General features: G+C 40.9%; 15 non-coding genes across 15 annotated transcripts; all 15 read right to left on the reverse strand.

Annotated features, from left to right (window-relative positions):
* Positions 1 to 250: 250 nt before the first annotated feature.
* On the reverse strand, positions 251 to 323 carry TRNAK-CUU (transfer RNA lysine (anticodon CUU)). The gene has a single exon. It is a non-coding gene; the product is annotated as a tRNA-Lys (tRNA).
* A 574-nt stretch (positions 324 to 897) lies between these two features.
* TRNAA-AGC (transfer RNA alanine (anticodon AGC)) lies at positions 898 to 970 on the reverse strand. The gene has a single exon. It is a non-coding gene; the product is annotated as a tRNA-Ala (tRNA).
* Positions 971 to 2,361: 1,391 nt separating this feature from the next.
* Positions 2,362 to 2,434, reverse strand: TRNAK-CUU (transfer RNA lysine (anticodon CUU)). Its single transcript has one exon. It is a non-coding gene; the product is annotated as a tRNA-Lys (tRNA).
* A 574-nt stretch (positions 2,435 to 3,008) lies between these two features.
* TRNAA-AGC (transfer RNA alanine (anticodon AGC)) lies at positions 3,009 to 3,081 on the reverse strand. Its single transcript has one exon. It is a non-coding gene; the product is annotated as a tRNA-Ala (tRNA).
* A 1,391-nt stretch (positions 3,082 to 4,472) lies between these two features.
* TRNAK-CUU (transfer RNA lysine (anticodon CUU)) lies at positions 4,473 to 4,545 on the reverse strand. The gene has a single exon. It is a non-coding gene; the product is annotated as a tRNA-Lys (tRNA).
* Positions 4,546 to 6,296: 1,751 nt separating this feature from the next.
* Positions 6,297 to 6,369, reverse strand: TRNAA-AGC (transfer RNA alanine (anticodon AGC)). The gene has a single exon. It is a non-coding gene; the product is annotated as a tRNA-Ala (tRNA).
* A 1,380-nt stretch (positions 6,370 to 7,749) lies between these two features.
* TRNAK-CUU (transfer RNA lysine (anticodon CUU)) lies at positions 7,750 to 7,822 on the reverse strand. Its single transcript has one exon. It is a non-coding gene; the product is annotated as a tRNA-Lys (tRNA).
* Positions 7,823 to 7,971: 149 nt separating this feature from the next.
* Positions 7,972 to 8,044, reverse strand: TRNAK-CUU (transfer RNA lysine (anticodon CUU)). The gene has a single exon. It is a non-coding gene; the product is annotated as a tRNA-Lys (tRNA).
* A 989-nt stretch (positions 8,045 to 9,033) lies between these two features.
* On the reverse strand, positions 9,034 to 9,106 carry TRNAK-CUU (transfer RNA lysine (anticodon CUU)). The gene has a single exon. It is a non-coding gene; the product is annotated as a tRNA-Lys (tRNA).
* Positions 9,107 to 9,680: 574 nt separating this feature from the next.
* TRNAA-AGC (transfer RNA alanine (anticodon AGC)) lies at positions 9,681 to 9,753 on the reverse strand. The gene has a single exon. It is a non-coding gene; the product is annotated as a tRNA-Ala (tRNA).
* A 1,391-nt stretch (positions 9,754 to 11,144) lies between these two features.
* TRNAK-CUU (transfer RNA lysine (anticodon CUU)) lies at positions 11,145 to 11,217 on the reverse strand. The gene has a single exon. It is a non-coding gene; the product is annotated as a tRNA-Lys (tRNA).
* Positions 11,218 to 12,969: 1,752 nt separating this feature from the next.
* On the reverse strand, positions 12,970 to 13,042 carry TRNAA-AGC (transfer RNA alanine (anticodon AGC)). The gene has a single exon. It is a non-coding gene; the product is annotated as a tRNA-Ala (tRNA).
* A 607-nt stretch (positions 13,043 to 13,649) lies between these two features.
* On the reverse strand, positions 13,650 to 13,722 carry TRNAA-AGC (transfer RNA alanine (anticodon AGC)). Its single transcript has one exon. It is a non-coding gene; the product is annotated as a tRNA-Ala (tRNA).
* A 1,404-nt stretch (positions 13,723 to 15,126) lies between these two features.
* Positions 15,127 to 15,199, reverse strand: TRNAK-CUU (transfer RNA lysine (anticodon CUU)). Its single transcript has one exon. It is a non-coding gene; the product is annotated as a tRNA-Lys (tRNA).
* Positions 15,200 to 18,288: 3,089 nt separating this feature from the next.
* TRNAK-CUU (transfer RNA lysine (anticodon CUU)) lies at positions 18,289 to 18,361 on the reverse strand. The gene has a single exon. It is a non-coding gene; the product is annotated as a tRNA-Lys (tRNA).
* Between the last annotated feature and the right edge of the window lie 2,354 nt (positions 18,362 to 20,715).

Below are 20,715 nucleotides of genomic sequence, written 5' to 3' on the forward strand. Positions count from 1 at the left end.
GTGTTAAGTTCACTCCTAACTTATGCCTTACCTCGACTTATGGGATGTTTTACAGTTCAGGTTGGCCTGTTTACTACTCGAATATGAGTGATATTGCGGTGTGTTCATCTAGTCTCATACCCTAGCTAATCTTGAAGTTAAATTTCCCACCAATGAGAAACCAAGGGAGATACCATTTCTGATAGTTATTGCATGTCTAATGCAAGAATAATCACCAGATTATGAGAGTCCAGCAAAAATTACTCATTTTCGCCCAACGTGGGGCTCGAACCCACGACCCTGAGATTAAGAGTCTCATGCTCTACCGACTGAGCTAGCCGGGCTCCCACTTCAAGATGGTATGCAGACTAATCATTTTTTATGAAGGAAATCCATTCCTGGACAATTTTTGGGAGTTATTGCATGTCTAATGCAAGATTAATCTCCATATTATGAGAGTCAATGCAATATTCAGGCAAAAATTACTTATTTTCGCCCAACGTGGGGCTCGAACCCACGACCCTGAGATTAAGAGTCTCATGCTCTACCAACTGAGCTAGTCGGGTTCCCTCCTTAAGACAGTATGCAGACCAATCCCTTTTTGTGAAGAAAATCAAATCCTGGATATTCCTCTACTCTTGTTTTGCAAGGAAAGCCAGATTTATACATCCTTCAGAGGACAGAGTGTCAAAAAAAATAAGAGAAAATGAAAATGGAAGTTGTGAGAACTTCATTTTGAGATTGCATAAGAATTCAAATTCCTCTCACATGCTAAAGAATACCTGAACCCTTTTGATTGAACCACTTTAGTTGTTATAATGAGACCATATTTGAAAGCCATCTGTGATTTTTCTGTTCTTACTCTGCAATGGCCTTGGCAATGACAAGTTAAAAATAAAATGTATGCAAATTTTATAATGGAGAATGCGGGCATCGATCCCGCTACCTCTCGCATGCTAAGCGAGCGCTCTACCATTTGAGCTAATTCCCCTGTGTGTTTAATCTGCATAACATGAAAAAAATAACCTTACTGCCTTCCACACTTTATTTGAAGTCCAATTGCCCATAACAGTGTTCAGTTCACTCCTAACTTATGCCTTACCTCCACTTATGGGATGTTTTACAGTTCAGGTTGGCCTGTTTACTACTCGAATATGAGTGATATTGCGGTGTGTTCATCTAGACTCATACCCTACCTAATCTTGAAGTTAAGTTTCCCACCAATGAGAAACCAAGGGAGATACAATTTTTGATAGTTATTGCATCTCTAATGCAAGAATAATCACCAGATTATGAGAGTCCAGCAAAAATGACTCATTTTCGCCCAACGTGGGGTTCGAACCCACGACCCTGAGATTAAGAGTCTCAGCTCTACCGATTGAGCTAGCCGGGCTCCCACTTCAAGATGGTATGCAGACTAATCATTTTTTATGAAGGAAATCCATTCGTGGACAATTTTTGGGAGTTATTGCATGTCTAATGCAAGATTAATCTCCATATTATGAGAGTCAATGCAATATTCAGGCAAAAATTACTCGTTTTCGCCCAACGTGGGGCTCGAACCCATGACCCTGAGATTAAGAGTCTCATGCTCTACCGACTGAGCTAGCCGGGTTCCCTCCTTAAGACAGTATGCAGACCAATCCCTTTTTGTGAAGAAAATCAAATCCTGGATATTCCTCTACTCTTGTTTTGCAAGGAAAGCCAGATTTATACATCCTTCAGAGGACAGAGTGTCAAAAAAAATAAGAGAAAATGAAAATGGAAGTTGTGAGAACTTCATTTTGAGATTGCATAAGAATTCAAATTCCTATCACATGCTAAAGAATACCTGAACCCTTTTGATTAAACCACTTTAGTTGTTATAATGAGACCATATTTGAAAGCCATCTGTGATTTTTCTGTTCTTACTCTGCAATGACCTTGGCAATGACAAGTTAAAAATAAAATGTATGCAAATTTTATAATGGAGAATGCGGGCATCGATCCCGCTACCTCTCGCATGCTAAATGAGCGCTCTACCATTTGAGATAATTCCCCTGTGTTTTTAATCTGCATAACATGAAAAAAGTAACCTTACTGCCTTCCACACTTTATTTGAAGTCCAATTGCCCATAACAGTGTTAAGATCACTCCTAACTTATGCCTTACCTCCACTTATGGGATGTTTTACAGTTCAGGTTGGCCTGTTTACTACTCGAATATGAGTGATATTGCGGTGTGTTCATCTAGACTCATACCCTAGCTAATCTTGAAGTTAAATTTCCCACCAATGAGAAACCAAGGGAGATACCATTTTTGATAGTTATTGCATGTCTAATGCAAGAATATTCACCAGATTATGAGAGTCAATGCAATAATCCAGCAAAAATTACTCATTTTCGCCCAACGTGGGGTTCGAACCCACGACCCTGAGATTAAGAGTCTCATGCTCTACCGACTGAGCTAGCCGGGCTCCCACTTCAAGATGGTATGCAGACTAATCATTTTTTATGAAGGAAATCCATTCCTGGACAATTTTTGGGAGTTATTGCATGTCTAATGCAAGATTAATCTCCATATTATGAGAGTCAATGCAATATTCAGGCAAAAATTACTCGTTTTCGCCCAACGTGGGGCTCGAACCCACGACCCTGACATTAAGAGTCTCATGCTCTACCGACTGAGCTAGCCGGGTTCCCTCCTTAAGACAGTATGCAGACCAATCCCTTTTTGTGAAGAAAATCAAATCCTGGATATTCCTCTACTCTTGTTTTGCAAGGAAAGCCAGATTTATACATCCTTCAGAGGACAGAGTGTCAAAAAAAATAAGAGAAAATGAAAACGGAAGTTGTGAGAACTTCATTTTGAGATTGCATAAGAATTCAAATTCCTCTCACATGCTAAAGAATACTTGAACCCTTTTGATTAAACCACTTTAGTTGTTATAATGAGACCATATTTGAAAGCCATCTGTGATTTTTCTGTTCTTACTCTGCAATGACCTTGGCAATGACAAGTTAAAAATAAAATGTATGCACATTTTATAATGGAGAATGCGGGCATCGATCCCGCTACCTCTTGCATGCTAAGCAAGCGCTCTACCATTTGAGCTAACTCCCCTGTGTGTTTAATCTGCATAACATGAAAAAAGTAACCTCACTGCCTTCCGCACTTTATTTGAAGTCCAATTGCCCATATCAGTGTTCAGTTCACTCCTGACTTATGCCTTACCTCCACTTATGGGATGTTTTACAGTTCAGGTTGGCCTGTTTACTACTCGAATATGAGTGATATTGTGGTGTGTTCATCTAGACTCATACCCTACCTAATCTTGAAGTTGAATTTCCCACCAATGAGAAACCAAGGGAGATACCATTTTTGATAGTTATTGCATGTCTAATGCAAGAATATTCACCAGATTATGAGAGTCAATGCAATAATCCAGCAAAAATTACTCATTTTCGCCCAACGTGGGGCTCGAACCCACGACCCTGAGATTAAGAGTCTCATGCTCTACGGACTGAGCTAGCCGGGCTCCCACTTCGAGATGGTATGCAGACTAATCATTTTTTATGAAGGAAATCCATTCCTGGACAATTTTTGGGAATTATTGCATGTCTAATGCAAGATTAATCTCCATATTATGAGAGTCAATGCAATATTCAGGCAAAAATTACTCGTTTTTGCCAACATGGGGCTCGAACCCACGACCCTGAGATTAAGAGTCTCATGCTCTACCGACTGAGCTAGCCAGGTTCCCACCTTAAGACAGTATGCAGACCAATCCCTTTTTGTGAAGAAAATCAAATCCTGGATATTCCTCTACTCTTGTTTTGCAAGGAAAGCCAGATTAATACATCCTTCAGAGGACAGAGTGTCAAAAAAAATAAGAGAAAATGAAAACGGAAGTTGTGAGAACTTCATTTTGAGATTGCATAAGAATTCAAATTCCTCTCACATGCTAAAGAATACCTGAACCCTTTTGATTAAACCACTTTAGTTGTTATAATGAGACCATATTTGAAAGCCATCTGTGATTTTTCTGTTCTTACTCTGCAATGACCTTGGCAATGACAAGTTCAAAATAAAATGTATGCAAATTTTATAATGGAGAATGCGAGCATCGATCCCGCTACCTCTCGCATGCTAAGCGAGCGCTCTAACATTTGAGCTAATTCCCCTGTGTGTTTAATCTGCATAACATGAAAAAAGTAACCTCACTGCCTTCCACACTTTATTTGAAGTCCAATTGCCCATAACAGTGTTCAGTTCACTCCTAACTTATGCCTTACCTCCACTTATGGGATGTTTTACAGTTCAGGTTGGCCTGTTTACTACTCGAATATGAGTGATATTGTGGTGTGTTCATCTAGACTCATACCCTACCTAATCTTGAAGTTAAATTTCGCACCAATGAAAAACCAAGGGAGATACAATTTTTGATAGTTATTGCATCTCTAATGCAAGAATAATCACCAGATTATGAGAGTCCAGCAAAAATTACTCATTTTCGCCCAACGTGGGGTTCGAACCCACGACCCTGAGATTAAGAGTCTCATGCTCTACCGACTGAGCTAGCCGGGCTCCCACTTCAAGATGGAATGCAGACTAATCATTTTTTATGAAGGAAATTCATTCGTGGACAATTTTTGGGAGTTATTGCATGTCTAATGCAAGATTAATCTCCATATTATGAGAGTCAATGCAATATTCAGGCAAAAATTACTTGTTTTCGCCTAACGTGGGGCTCGAACCCATGACCCTGAGATTAAGAGTCTCATGCTCTACCGACTGAGCTAGCCAGGTTCCCTCCTTAAGACAGTATGCAGACCAATCCCTTTTTGTGAAGAAAATCAAATCCTGGATATTCCTCTACTCTTGTTTTGCAAGGAAAGCCAGAGGTATACATCCTTCAGAGGACAGAGTGTCAAAAAAAATAAGAGAACATGAAAATGGAAGTTGTGAGAACTTCATTTTGAGATTGCATAAGAATTCAAATTCCTCTCACATGCTAAAGAATACCTGAACCCTTTTGATTAAACTGTGAAACAGGAGCCCAGATTACTACCGATGCCCAGGCCGCTGGCGCAAACCGCCTCTTAGTTCCCATGTTGAATAGTTACCAAATAAAGAGACGGGCGCTGGAAGCAGGAATCAAGAACAGAGTTTAATTCTCATGAGGAGAGCCAGTCATTTCGGACACGAAACACGGTGTCTTTCAGGAGGTGCTCTAACAAGTGAGCTGAGACTCTTTCTTTTATACCTTACAAAACACTTGATAGTACAATCAGGACAGTGTGACGCAAAGGAAAAGACATCCCTATAATCCTCGTGTCAATCCTACCCCACATATGTTCACAATAGGGACCCTTGACCTGCTGATAAGAGGGGAGGGCAATCACGCAGCTGAGTGTTCCGTCAACTGTTTAGGATGTGTGCGCCTGATCATAGCCCAGGGGGTGGGGTGGCTAGGATCAATAGTGGATCCTTTGAAGAGGAGTGACTTCATACAATAAGGGCAGTAAATGGTATCTCCTGGCTCAGGCGATGGCCTCGGACATGTGTGGTCAGCCGGACTCGGGGGAAGGGGTCATCAAAGGAGTGGTATTCATGCTGCGTGGACAATCGAGCGCGGAGGGAAGGCTTGTCAACAGAGGGGCATTCATGGAAGGAAAGGAGGTGTTGGTCAGGCGCGGCCGTGGCTCTCAAGGACAGGGTCTTGCAGAAGAAGAAGGTTTACGGCTTGCCCATGTGAGGAGAAGGGAGGGGGAGCCAGGGTGGACATGGGGACAGAGTCACATAGAGAGAGAGAGATCTTATGACCCGTACATGAGAGAGCGGGGGCAGTCAGGTGCAGCTGGGGAGGGCTATGTCAGCTAAGGCGAAGGATGCCTCTTCAAGAGGGAATGGGGGGGTTTTTGTGCGGGTCAAGCAGGAGAGTTGCCTTTCACAGCAGGGTCGCGCAGAGGGAGAGGGTTTTATGGTCTATGCATGAGAGAGGGGGTTAAGATACGCGCAGGAGGGAAGCCGGGGATTCCAATGGGTAAAAGGCCATGGTGCCTAGAATGGCTGTGCATATGCATATAGGTATGTGCTCTTACTGGCAGAGTGATACGGTCAATAGTTTACGGTATTCATGGTGCTCACAGGGAGAGGAGTGGGAGAGGAAGGGAAATGAATGCTGTTTATGTACATCAATTTCTTCAATTCCCACAAAACCACTTTAGTTGTTATAATGAGACCATATTTGAAAGCCATCTGTGATTTTTCTGTTCTTACTCTGCAATGACCTTGGCAATGACAAGTTAAAAATCAAATGTATGCAAATTTTATAATGGAGAATGCGGGCATCGATCCCGCTACCTCTCGCATGCTAAGCGAGCGCTCTACCATTTGAGCTAATTCCCCTGTGTGTTTAATCTGCATAACATGAAAAAAGTAACCTCACTGCCTTCCACACTTTATTTGAAGTCCAATTGCCCATAACAGTGTTCAGTTCACTCCTAACTTATGCCTTACCTCCACTTATGGGATGTTTTACAGTTCAGGTTGGCCTGTTTACTACTCGAATATGAGTGATATTGTGGTGTGTTCATCTAGACTCATACCCTACCTAATCTTGAAGTTAAATTTCCCACCAATGAAAAACCAAGGGAGATACAATTTTTGATAGTTATTGCATCTCTAATGCAAGAATAATCACCAGATTATGAGAGTCCAGCAAAAATTACTCATTTTCGCCCAACGTGGGGTTCGAACCCACGACCCTGAGATTAAGAGTCTCATGCTCTACCGACTGAGCTAGCCAGGCTCCCACTTCAAGATGGTATGCAGACTAATCATTTTTTATGAAGGAAATTCATTCGTGGACAATTTTTGGGAGTTATTGCATGTCTAATGCAAGATTAATCTCCATATTATGAGAGTCAATGCAATATTCAGGCAAAAATTACTCATTTTCGCCCAACGTGGGGCTCGAACCCACGACCCTGAGATTAAGAGTCTCATGCTCTACCGACTGAGCTAGCCGGGTTCCCTCATTAAGACAGTATGCAGACCAATCCCTTTTTGTGAAGAAAATCAAATCCTGGATATTCCTCTACTCTTGTTTTGCAAGGAAAGCCAGATTTATACATCCTTCAGAGGACAGAGTGTCAAAAAAAATAAGAGAAAATGAAAATGGAAGTTGTGAGAACTTTATTTTGAGATTGCATAATAATTCAAATTCCTCTCACATGCTAAAGAATACCTGAACCCTTTTGATTAAACCACTTTAGTTGTTATAATGAGACCATATTTGAAAGCCATCTGTGATTTTTCTGTTCTTACTCTGCAATGACCTTGGCAATGACAAGTTAAAAATAAAATGTATGCAAATTTTATAATGGAGAATGCGGGCATCGATCCCGCTACCTCTCGCATGCTAAGCGAGCGCTCTACCATTTGAGCTTATTCCCCTGTGTGTTTAATCTGCATAACATGAAAAAAGTAACCTCACTGCCTTCCACACTTTATTTGAAGTCCAATTGCCCATAACAGTGTTCAGTTCACTCCTAACTTATGCCTTACCTCCACTTATGGGATGTTTTACAGTTCAGGTTGGCCTGTTTACTACTCGAATATGAGTGATATTGTGGTGTGTTCATCTAGACTCATACCCTACCTAATCTTGAAGTTAAATTTCCCACCAATGAGAAACCAAGGGAGATACCATTTCTGATAGTTATTGCATGTCTAATGCAAGAATAATCACCAGATTATGAGAGTCCAGCAAAAATTACTCATTTTCGCCCAACGTGGGGCTCGAACCCACGACCCTGAGATTAAGAGTCTCATGCTCTACCGACTGAGCTAGCCGGGCTCCCACTTCAAGATGGTATGCAGACTAATCATTTTTTATGAAGGAAATCCATTCCTGGACAATTTATGGGAGTTATTGCATGTCTAATGCAAGATTAATCTCCATATTATGAGAGTCAATGCAATATTCAGGCAAAAATTACTCATTTTCGCCCAACGTGGGGCTCGAACCCACGACCCTGAGATTAAGAGTCTCATGCTCTACCGACTGAGCTAGCCGGGCTCCCACTTCAAGATGGTATGCAGACTAATCATTTTTTATGAAGGAAATCCATTCCTGGACAATTTATGGGAGTTATTGCATGTCTAATGCAAGATTAATCTCCATATTATGAGAGTCAATGCAATATTCAGGCAAAAATTACTCATTTTCGCCCAACGTGGGGCTCGAACCCACGACCCTGAGATTAAGAGTCTCATGCTCTACCGACTGAGCTAGCCGGGTTCCCTCATTAAGACAGTATGCAGACCAATCCCTTTTTGTGAAGAAAATCAAATCCTGGATATTCCTCTACTCTTGTTTTGCAAGGAAAGCCAGATTTATACATCCTTCAGAGGACAGAGTGTCAAAAAAAATAAGAGAAAATGAAAATGGAAGTTGTGAGAACTTCATTTTGAGATTGCATAAGAATTCAGATTCCTCTCACATGCTAAAGAATACCTGAACCCTTTTGATTAAACCACTTTAGTTGTTATAATGAGACCATATTTGAAAGCCATCTGTGATTTTTCTGTTCTTACTCTGCAATGACCTTGGCAATGACAAGTTAAAAATAAAATGTATGCAAATTTTATAATGGAGAATGCGGGCATCAATCCCGCTACCTCTCGCATGCTAAATGAGCGCTCTACCATTTGAGATAATTCCCCTGTGTTTTTAATCTGCATAACATGAAAAAAGTAACCTTACTGCCTTCCACACTTTATTTGAAGTCCAATTGCCCATAACAGTGTTAAGATCACTCCTAACTTATGCCTTACCTCCACTTATGGGATGTTTTACAGTTCAGGTTGGCCTGTTTACTACTCGAATATGAGTGATATTGCGGTGTGTTCATCTAGACTCATACCCTAGCTAATCTTGAAGTTACATTTCCCACCAATGAGAAACCAAGGGAGATACCATTTTTGATAGTTATTGCATGTCTAATGCAAGAATATTCACCAGATTATGAGAGTCAATGCAATAATCCAGCAAAAATTACTCATTTTCGCCCAACGTGGGGTTCGAACCCACGACCCTGAGATTAAGAGTCTCATGCTCTACCGACTGAGCTAGCCGGGCTCCCACTTCAAGATGGTATGCAGACTAATCATTTTTTATGAAGGAAATCCATTCCTGGACAATTTTTGGGAGTTATTGCATGTCTAATGCAAGATTAATCTCCATATTATGAGAGTCAATGCAATATTCAGGCAAAAATTACTCGTTTTCGCCCAACGTGGGGCTCGAACCCACGACCCTGACATTAAGAGTCTCATGCTCTACCGACTGAGCTAGCCGGGTTCCCTCCTTAAGACAGTATGCAGACCAATCCTTTTTTGTGAAGAAAATCAAATCCTGGATATTCCTCTACTCTTGTTTTGCAAGGAAAGCCAGATTTATACATCCTTCAGAGGACAGAGTGTCAAAAAAAATAAGAGAAAATGAAAATGGAAGTTGTGAGAACTTCATTTTGAGATTGCATAAGAATTCAAATTCCTCTCACATGCTAAAGAATACTTGAACCCTTTTGATTAAACCACTTTAGTTGTTATAATGAGACCATATTTGAAAGCCATCTGTGATTTTTCTGTTCTTACTCTGCAATGACCTTGGCAATGACAAGTTAAAAATAAAATGTATGCAAATTTTATAATGGAGAATGCGGGCATCGATCCCGCTACCTCTTGCATGCTAAGCAAGCGCTCTACCATTTGAGCTAACTCCCCTGTGTGTTTAATCTGCATAACATGAAAAAAGTAACCTCACTGCCTTCCGCACTTTATTTGAAGTCCAATTGCCCATAACAGTGTTCAGTTCACTCCTGACTTATGCCTTACCTCCACTTATGGGATGTTTTACAGTTCAGGTTGGCCTGTTTACTACTCGAATATGAGTGATATTGTGGTGTGTTCATCTAGACTCATACCCTACCTAATCTTGAAGTTGAATTTCCCACCAATGAGAAACCAAGGGAGATACCATTTTTGATAGTTATTGCATGTCTAATGCAAGAATATTCACCAGATTATGAGAGTCAATGCAATAATCCAGCAAAAATTACTCATTTTCGCCCAACGTGGGGCTCGAACCCACGACCCTGAGATTAAGAGTCTCATGCTCTACGGACTGAGCTAGCCGGGCTCCCACTTCGAGATGGTATGCAGACTAATCATTTTTTATGAAGGAAATCCATTCCTGGACAATTTTTGGGAATTATTGCATGTCTAATGCAAGATTAATCTCCATATTATGAGAGTCAATGCAATATTCAGGCAAAAATTACTCGTTTTCGCCAACATGGGGCTCGAACCCACGACCCTGAGATTAAGAGTCTCATGCTCTACCGACTGAGCTAGCCAGGTTCCCTCCTTAAGACAGTATGCAGACCAATCCCTTTTTGTGAAGAAAATCAAATCCTGGATATTCCTCTACTCTTGTTTTGCAAGGAAAGCCAGATTTATACATCCTACAGAGGACAGAGTGTAAAAAAAAATAAGAGAAAATGAAAACGGAAGTTGTGAGAACTTCATTTTGAGATTGCATAAGAATTCAAATTCCTCTCACATGCTAAAGAATACCTGAACCCTTTTGATTAAACCACTTTAGTTGTTATAATGAGACCCTATTTGAAAGCCATCTGTGATTTTTATGTTCTTACTCTGCAATGACCTTGGCAATGACAAGTTCAAAATAAAATGTATGCAAATTTTATAATGGAGAATGCGAGCATCGATCCCGCTACCTCTCGCATGCTAAGCGAGCGCTCTAACATTTGAGCTAATTCCCCTGTGTGTTTAATCTGCATAACATGAAAAAAGTAACCTCACTGCCTTCCACACTTTATTTGAAGTCCAATTGCCCATAACAGTGTTCAGTTCAGTCCTAATTTATGCCTTACCTCCACTTATGGGATGTTTTACAGTTCAGGTTGGCCTGTTTACTACTCGAATATGAGTGATATTGTGGTGTGTTCATCTAGACTCATACCCTACCTAATCTTGAAGTTAAATTTCCCACCAATGAAAAACCAAGGGAGATACAATTTTTGATAGTTATTGCATCTCTAATGCAAGAATAATCACCAGATTATGAGAGTCCAGCAAAAATTACTCATTTTCGCCCAACGTGGGGTTCGAACCCACGACCCTGAGATTAAGAGTCTCATGCTCTACCGACTGAGCTAGCCGGGCTCCCACTTCAAGATGGAATGCAGACTAATCATTTTTTATGAAGGAAATTCATTCGTGGACAATTTTTGGGAGTTATTGCATGTCTAATGCAAGATTAATCTCCATATTATGAGAGTCAATGCAATATTCAGGCAAAAATTACTCGTTTTCGCCTAACGTGGGGCTCGAACCCATGACCCTGAGATTAAGAGTCTCATGCTCTACCGACTGAGCTAGCCAGGTTCCCTCCTTAAGACAGTATGCAGACCAATCCCTTTTTGTGAAGAAAATCAAATCCTGGATATTCCTCTACTCTTGTTTTGCAAGGAAAGCCAGAGGTATACATCCTTCAGAGGACAGAGTGTCAAAAAAAATAAGAGAAAATGAAAATGGAAGTTGTGAGAACTTCATTTTGAGATTGCATAAGAATTCAAATTCCTCTCACATGCTAAAGAATACCTGAACCCTTTTGATTAAACTGTGAAACAGGAGCCCAGATTACTACCGATGCCCAGGCCGCTGGCGCAAACCGCCTCTTAGTTCCCATGTTGAATAGTTACCAAATAAAGAGACGGGCGCTGGAAGCAGGAATCAAGAACAGAGTTTAATTCTCATGAGGAGAGCCAGTCATTTCGGACACGAAACACGGTGTCTTTCAGGAGGTGCTCTAACAAGTGAGCTGAGACTCTTTCTTTTATACCTTACAAAACACTTGATAGTACAATCAGGACAGTGTGACGCAAAGGAAAAGACATCCCTATAATCCTCGTGTCAATCCTACCCCACATATGTTCACAATAGGGACCCTTGACCTGCTGATAAGAGGGGAGGGCAATCACGCAGCTGAGTGTTCCGTCAACTGTTTAGGATGTGTGCGCCTGATCATAGCCCAGGGGGTGGGGTGGCTAGGATCAATAGTGGATCCTTTGAAGAGGAGTGACTTCATACAATAAGGGCAGTAAATGGTATCTCCTGGCTCAGGCGATGGCCTCGGACATGTGTGGTCAGCCGGACTCGGGGGAAGGGGTCATCAAAGGAGTGGTATTCATGCTGCGTGGACAATCGGGCGCGGAGGGAAGGCTTGTCAACAGAGGGGCATTCATGGAAGGAAAGGAGGTGTTGGTCAGGCGCGGCCGTGGCTCTCAAGGACAGGGTCTTGCAGAAGAAGAAGGTTTACGGCTTGCCCATGTGAGGAGAAGGGAGGGGGAGCCAGGGTGGACATGGGGACAGAGTCACATAGAGAGAGAGAGATCTTATGACCCGTACATGAGAGAGCGGGGGCAGTCAGGTGCAGCTGGGGAGGGCTATGTCAGCTAAGGCGAAGGATGCCTCTTCAAGAGGGAATGGGGGGGTTTTTGTGCGGGTCAAGCAGGAGAGTTGCCTTTAACAGCAGGGTCGCGCAGAGGGAGAGGGTTTTATGGTCTATGCATGAGAGAGGGGGTTTAAGATACGCGCAGGAGGGAAGCCGGGGATTCCAATGGGTAAAAGGCCATGGTGCCTAGAATGGCTGTGCATATGCATATAGGTATGTGCTCTTACTGGCAGAGTGATACGGTCAATAGTTTACGGTATTCATGGTGCTCACAGGGAGAGGAGTGGGAGAGGAAGGGAAATGAATGCTGTTTATGTACATCAATTTCTTCAATTCCCACAAAACCACTTTAGTTGTTATAATGAGACCATATTTGAAAGCCATCTGTGATTTTTCTGTTCTTACTCTGCAATGACCTTGGCAATGACAAGTTAAAAATAAAATGTATGCAAATTTTATAATGGAGAATGCGGGCATCGATCCCGCTACCTCTCGCATGCTAAGCGAGCGCTCTACCATTTGAGCTAATTCCCCTGTGTGTTTAATCTGCATAACATGAAAAAAGTAACCTCACTGCCTTCCACACTTTATTTGAAGTCCAATTGCCCATAACAGTGTTCAGTTCACTCCTAACTTATGCCTTACCTCCACTTATGGGATGTTTTACAGTTCAGGTTGGCCTGTTTACTACTCGAATATGAGTGATATTGTGGTGTGTTCATCTAGACTCATACCCTACCTAATCTTGAAGTTAAATTTCCCACCAATGAAAAACCAAGGGAGATACAATTTTTGATAGTTATTGCATCTCTAATGCAAGAATAATCACCAGATTATGAGAGTCCAGCAAAAATTACTCATTTTCGCCCAACGTGGGGTTCGAACCCACGACCCTGAGATTAAGAGTCTCATGCTCTACCGACTGAGCTAGCCAGGCTCCCACTTCAAGATGGTATGCAGACTAATCATTTTTTATGAAGGAAATTCATTCGTGGACAATTTTTGGGAGTTATTGCATGTCTAACCACTTTAGTTGTTATAATGAGACCATATTTGAAAGCCATCTGTGATTTTTCTGTTCTTACTCTGCAATGACCTTGGCAATGACAAGTTAAAAATAAAATGTATGCAAATTTTATAATGGAGAATGCGGGGATCGATCCCGCTACCTCTCGCATGCTAAGCGAGCGCTCTACCATTTGAGCTAATTCCCCTGTGTGTTTAATCTGCATAACATGAAAAAAGTAACCTTACTGCCTTCCACACTTTATTTGAAGTCCAATTGCCCATAACAGTGTTACGTTCACTCCTAACTTATGCCTTACCTCCACTTATGGGATGTTTTACAGTTCAGGTTGGCCTGTTTACTACTCGAATATGAGTGATATTGCGGTGTGTTCATCTAGACTCATAACCTAGCTAATCTTGAAGTTAAATTTCCCACCAATGAGAAACCTAGGGAGATACCATTTTTGATAGTTATTGCATGTCTAATGCAAGAATATTCACCATATTATGAGAGTCAATGCAATAATCCAGCAAAAATTACTCATTTTTGCCCCACGTGAGGCTCGAACCCACGACCCTGAGATTAAGAGTCTCATGCTCTACCGACTGAGCTAGCCGGGCTCCCACTTCAAGATGGTATGCAGACTAATCATTTTTTATGAAGGAAATCCATTCCTGGACAATTTATGGGAGTTATTGCATGTCTAATGCAAGATTAATCTCCATATTATGAGAGTCAATGCAATATTCAGGCAAAAATTACTCATTTTCGCCCAACGTGGGGCTCGAACTCACGACCCTGAGATTAAGAGTCTCATGCTCTACCGACTGAGCTAGCCGGGTTCCCTCATTAAGACAGTATGCAGACCAATCCCTTTTTGTGAAGAAAATCAAATCCTGGATATTCCTCTACTCTTGTTTTGCAAGGAAAGCCAGATTTATACATCCTTCAGAGGACAGAGTGTCAAAAAAAATAAGAGAAAATGAAAATGGAAGTTGTGAGAACTTCATTTTGAGATTGCATAAGAATTCAGATTCCTCTCACATGCTAAAGAATACCTGAACCCTTTTGATTAAACCACTTTAGTTGTTATAATGAGACCATATTTGAAAGCCATCTGTGATTTTTCTGTTCTTACTCTGCAATGACCTTGGCAATGACAAGTTAAAAATAAAATGTATGCAAATTTTATAATAGAGAATGCGGGCATCGATCCCGCTACCTCTCGCATGCTAAATGAGCGCTCTACCATTTGAGATAATTCCCCTGTGTTTTTAATCTGCATAACATGAAAAAAGTAACCTTACTGCCTTCCACACTTTATTTGAAGTCCAATTGCCCATAACAGTGTTAAGATCACTCCTAACTTATGCCTTACCTCCACTTATGGGATGTTTTACAGTTCAGGTTGGCCTGTTTACTACTCGAATATGAGTGATATTGCGGTGTGTTCATCTAGACTCATACCCTAGCTAATCTTGAAGTTAAATTTCCCACCAATGAGAAACCAAGGGAGATACCATTTTTGATAGTTATTGCATGTCTAATGCAAGAATATTCACCAGATTATGAGAGTCAATGCAATAATCCAGCAAAAATTACTCATTTTCGCCCAACGTGGGGTTCGAACCCACGACCCTGAGATTAAGAGTCTCATGCTCTACCGACTGAGCTAGCCGGGCTCCCACTTCAAGATGGTATGCAGACTAATCATTTTTTATGAAGGAAATCCATTCCTGGACAATTTTTGGGAGTTATTGCATGTCTAATGCAAGATTAATCTCCATATTATGAGAGTCAATGCAATATTCAGGCAAAAATTACTTGTTTTCGCCCAACGTGGGGCTCGAACCCACGACCCTAACATTAAGAGTCTCATGCTCTACCAACTGAGCTAGTCGGGTTCCCTCCTTAAGACAGTATGCAGACCAATCCCTTTTTGTGAAGAAAATCAAATCCTGGATATTCCTTTACTCTTGTTTTGCAAGGAAAGCCAGATTTATACATCCTTCAGAGGACAGAGTGTCAAAAAAAATAAGAGAAAATGAAAATGGAAGTTGTGAGAACTTCATTTTGAGATTGCATAAGAATTCAAATTCCTCTCACATGCTAAAGAATACCTGAACCCTTTTGATTAAACCACTTTAGTTGTTATAATGAGACCATATTTGAAAGCCATCTGTGATTTTTCTGTTCTTACTCTGCAATGACCTTGGCAATGACAAGTTCAAAATAAAATGTATGCAAATTTTATAATGGAGAATGCGAGCATCGATCCCGCTACCTCTCGCATGCTAAGCGAGCGCTCTACCATTTGAGCTAATTCCCCTGTGTGTTTAATGTGCATAACATGAAAAAAGTAACCTCACTGCCTTCCACACTTTATTTGAAGTCCAATTGCCCATAACAGTGTTCCGTTCACTCCTAACTTATGCCTTACCTCCACTTATGGAATGTTTTACAGTTCAGGTTGGCCTGTTTACTACTTGAATATGAGTGATATTGTGGTGTGTTCATCTAGACTCATACCCTACCTAATCTTGAAGTTAAATTTCCCACCAATGAGAAACCAAGGGAGATGCCATTTTTGATAGTCATTGCATGTCTAATGCAAGAATAATCACCAGATTATGAGAGTCCAGCAAAAATTACTCATTTTCGCCCAACGTGGGGCTCGAACCCACAACCCTGAGATTAAGAGTCTCATGCTCTACCGACTGAGCTAGCCGGGCTCCCACTTCAAGATGGTATGCAGACTAATCATTTTTTATGAAGGAAATTCATTCGTGGACAATTTTTGGGAGTTATTGCATGTCTAATGCAAGATTAATCTACATATTATGAGAGTCAATGCAATATTCAGGCAAAAATTACTCGTTTTCGCCCAACGTGGGGCTCGAACCCACGACCCTGAGATTAAGAGTCTCATGCTCTACCGACTGAGCTAGCCAGGCTCCCTCCTTAAGACAGTATGCAGACCAATCCATTTTTGTGGAGAAAATCAAATCCTGGATATTCCTCTACTCTTGTTTTGCAAGGAAAGCCAGATGTATACATACTTCAGAGGACAGAGTGTCAAAAAAAATAAGAGAAAATGAAAATGGAAGTTGTGAGAACTTCATTTTGAGATTGCATAAGAATTCAAATTCCTCTCACATGCTAAAGAATACCTGAACCCTTTTGATTAAACCACTTTAGTTGTTATAATGAGAGCATATTTGAAAGCAATCTGTGATTTTTCTGTTCTTACTCTGCAATGACCTTGGCAATGACAAGTTAAAAATAAAATGTATGCAAATTTTATAATGGAGAATGCGGGCATCGATCCCGCTACCTCTCGCATGCTTAGCGAGCGCTCTACCATTTGAGCTAATTCCCCTGTGTGTTTAATCTGCATAACATGAAAAAAGTAACCTTACTGCCTTCCACACTTTATTTGAAGTCCAATTGCCCATAACAGTGTTACGTTCACTCCTAACTTATGCCTTACCTCCACTTATGGGATGTTTTACAGTTCAGGTTGGCCTGTTTACTACTCGAATATGAGTGATATTGCGGTGTGTTCATCTAGACTCATAACCTAGCTAATCTTGAAGTTAAATTTCCCACCAATGAGAAACCTAGGGAGATACCATTTTTGATAGTTATTGCATGTCTAATGCAAGAATATTCACCATATTATGAGAGTCAATGCAATAATCCAGCAAAAATTACTCATTTTTGCCCCACGTGAGGCTCGAACCCACGACCCTGAGATTAAGAGTCTCAAGCTCTACCGACTGAGCTAGCCGGGCTCCCACTTCAAGATGGTGTGCAGACTAATCATTTTTTATGAAGGAAATCCATTCCTGGACAATTTATGGGAGTTATTGCATGTCTAATGCAAGATTAATCTCCATATTATGAGAGTCAATGCAATATTCAGGCAAAAATTACTCATTTTCGCCCAACGTGGGGCTCGAACCCACGACCCTGAGATTAAGAGTGTCATGCTCTACCGACTGAGCTAGCCGGGTTCCCTCATTAAGACAGTATGCAGACCAATCCCTTTTTGTGAAGAAAATCAAATCCTGGATATTCCTCTACTCTTGTTTTGAAAGGAAAGCCAGATTTATACATCCTTCAGAGGACAGAGTGTCAAAAAAAATAAGAGAAAATGAAAATGGAAGTTGTGAGAACTTCATTTTGAGATTGCATAATAATTCAAATTCCTCTCACATGCTAAAGAATACCTGAACCCTTTTGATTAAACCACTTTAGTTGTTATAATGAGACCATATTTGAAAGCCATCTGTGATTTTTCTGTTCTTACTCTGCAATGACCTTGGCAATGACAAGTTAAAAATAAAATGTATGCAAATTTTATAATGGAGAATGCGGGCATCGATCCCGCTACCTCTCGCATGCTAAGCGAGCGCTCTACCATTTGAGCTTATTCCCCTGTGTGTTTAATCTGCATAACATGAAAAAAGTAACCTCACTGCCTTCCACACTTTATTTGAAGTCCAATTGCCCATAACAGTGTTCAGTTCACTCCTAACTTATGCCTTACCTCCACTTATGGGATGTTTTACAGTTCAGGTTGGCCTGTTTACTACTCGAATATGAGTGATATTGTGGTGTGTTCATCTAGACTCATACCCTACCTAATCTTGAAGTTAAATTTCCCACCAATGAGAAACCAAGGGAGATACCATTTCTGATAGTTATTGCATGTCTAATGCAAGAATAATCACCAGATTATGAGAGTCCAGCAAAAATTACTCATTTTCGCCCAACGTGGGGCTCGAACCCACGACCCTGAGATTAAGAGTCTCATGCTCTACCGACTGAGCTAGCCGGGCTCCCACTTCAAGATGGTATGCAGACTAATCATTTTTTATGAAGGAAATCCATTCCTGGACAATTTATGGGAGTTATTGCATGTCTAATGCAAGATTAATCTCCATATTATGAGAGTCAATGCAATATTCAGGCAAAAATTACTCATTTTCGCCCAACGTGGGGCTCGAACCCACGACCCTGAGATTAAGAGTCTCATGCTCAACCGACTGAGCTAGCCGGGTTCCCTCATTAAGACAGTATGCAGACCAATCCCTTTTTGTGAAGAAAATCAAATCCTGGATATTCCTCTACTCTTGTTTTGCAAGGAAAGCCAGATTTATACATCCTTCAGAGGACAGAGTGTCAAAAAAAATAAGAGAAAATGAAAATGGAAGTTGTGAGAACTTCATTTTGAGATTGCATAAGAATTCAGATTCCTCTCACATGCTAAAGAATACCTGAACCCTTTTGATTAAACCACTTTAGTTGTTATAATGAGACCATATTTGAAAGCCATCTGTGATTTTTCTGTTCTTACTCTGCAATGACCTTGGCAATGACAAGTTAAAAATAAAATGTATGCAAATTTTATAATAGAGAATGCGGGCATCGATCCCGCTACCTCTCGCATGCTAAATGAGCGCTCTACCATTTGAGATAATTCCCCTGTGTTTTTAATCTGCATAACATGAAAAAAGTAACCTTACTGCCTTCCACACTTTATTTGAAGTCCAATTGCCCATAACAGTGTTAAGATCACTCCTAACTTATGCCTTACCTCCACTTATGGGATGTTTTACAGTTCAGGTTGGCCTGTTTACTACTCGAATATGAGTGATATTGCGGTGTGTTCATCTAGACTCATACCCTAGCTAATCTTGAAGTTAAATTTCCCACCAATGAGAAACCAAGGGAGATACCATTTTTGATAGTTATTGCATGTCTAATGCAAGAATATTCACCAGATTATGAGAGTCAATGCAATAATCCAGCAAAAATTACTCATTTTCGCCCAACGTGGGGTTTGAACCCACGACCCTGAGATTAAGAGTCTCATGCTCTACCGACTGAGCTAGCCGGGCTCCCACTTCAAGATGGTATGCAGACTAATCATTTTTTATGAAGGAAATCCATTCCTGGACAATTTTTGGGAGTTATTGCATGTCTAATGCACGATTAATCTCCATATTATGAGAGTCAATGCAATATTCAGGCAAAAATTACTCGTTTTCGCCCAACGTGGGGCTCGAACCCACGACCCTAACATTAAGAGTCTCATGCTCTACCAACTGAGCTAGTCGGGTTCCCTCCTTAAGACAGTATGCAGACCAATCCCTTTTTGTGAAGAAAATCAAATCCTGGATATTCCTCTACTCTTCTTTTGCAAGGAAAGCCAGATTTATACATCCTTCAGAGGACAGAGTGTCAAAAAAAATAAGAGAAAATGAAAATGGAAGTTGTGAGAACTTCATTTTGAGATTGCATAAGAATTCAAATTCCTCTCACATGCTAAAGAATACCTGAACCCTTTTGATTAAACCACTTTAGTTGTTATAATGAGACCATATTTGAAAGCCATCTGTGATTTTTCTGTTCTTACTCTGCAATGACCTTGGCAATGACAAGTTCAAAATAAAATGTATGCAAATTTTATAATGGAGAATGCGAGCATCGATTCCGCTACCTCTCGCATGCTAAGCGAGCGCTCTACCATTTGAGCTAATTCCCCTGTGTGTTTAATGTGCATAACATGAAAAAAGTAACCTCACTGCCTTCCACACTTTATTTGAAGTCCAATTGCCCATAACAGTGTTCCGTTCACTCCTAACTTATGCCTTACCTCCACTTATGGGATGTTTTACAGTTCAGGTTGGCCTGTTTACTACTTGAATATGAGTGATATTGTGGTGTGTTCATCTAGACTCATACCCTACCTAATCTTGAAGTTAAATTTCCCACCAATGAGAAACCAAGGGAGATGCCATTTTTGATAGTCATTGCATGTCTAATGCAAGAATAATCACCAGATTATGAGAGTCCAGCAAAAATTACTCATTTTCGCCCAACGTGGGGCTCGAACCCACAACCCTGAGATTAAGAGTCTCATGCTCTACCGACTGAGCTAGCCGGGCTCCCACTTCAAGATGGTATGCAGACTAATCATTTTTTATGAAGGAAATCCATTCCTGGACAATTTTTGGGAGTTATTGCATGTCTAATGCAAGATTAATCTCCATATTATGAGAGTCAATGCAATATTCAGGCAAAAACTACTCGTTTTCGCCCAACATGGGGCTCGAACCCATGACCCTGAGATTTAGAGTCTCATGCTCTACCGACTGAGCTAGCTGGGTTCCCTCCTTAAGACAGTATG

The sequence above is a fragment of the Lissotriton vulgaris genome, chromosome 1_1, assembly GCF_964263255.1.
Source record: "Lissotriton vulgaris chromosome 1_1, aLisVul1.2, whole genome shotgun sequence".
Taxonomy (NCBI): Eukaryota; Metazoa; Chordata; class Amphibia; order Caudata; family Salamandridae; genus Lissotriton; species Lissotriton vulgaris.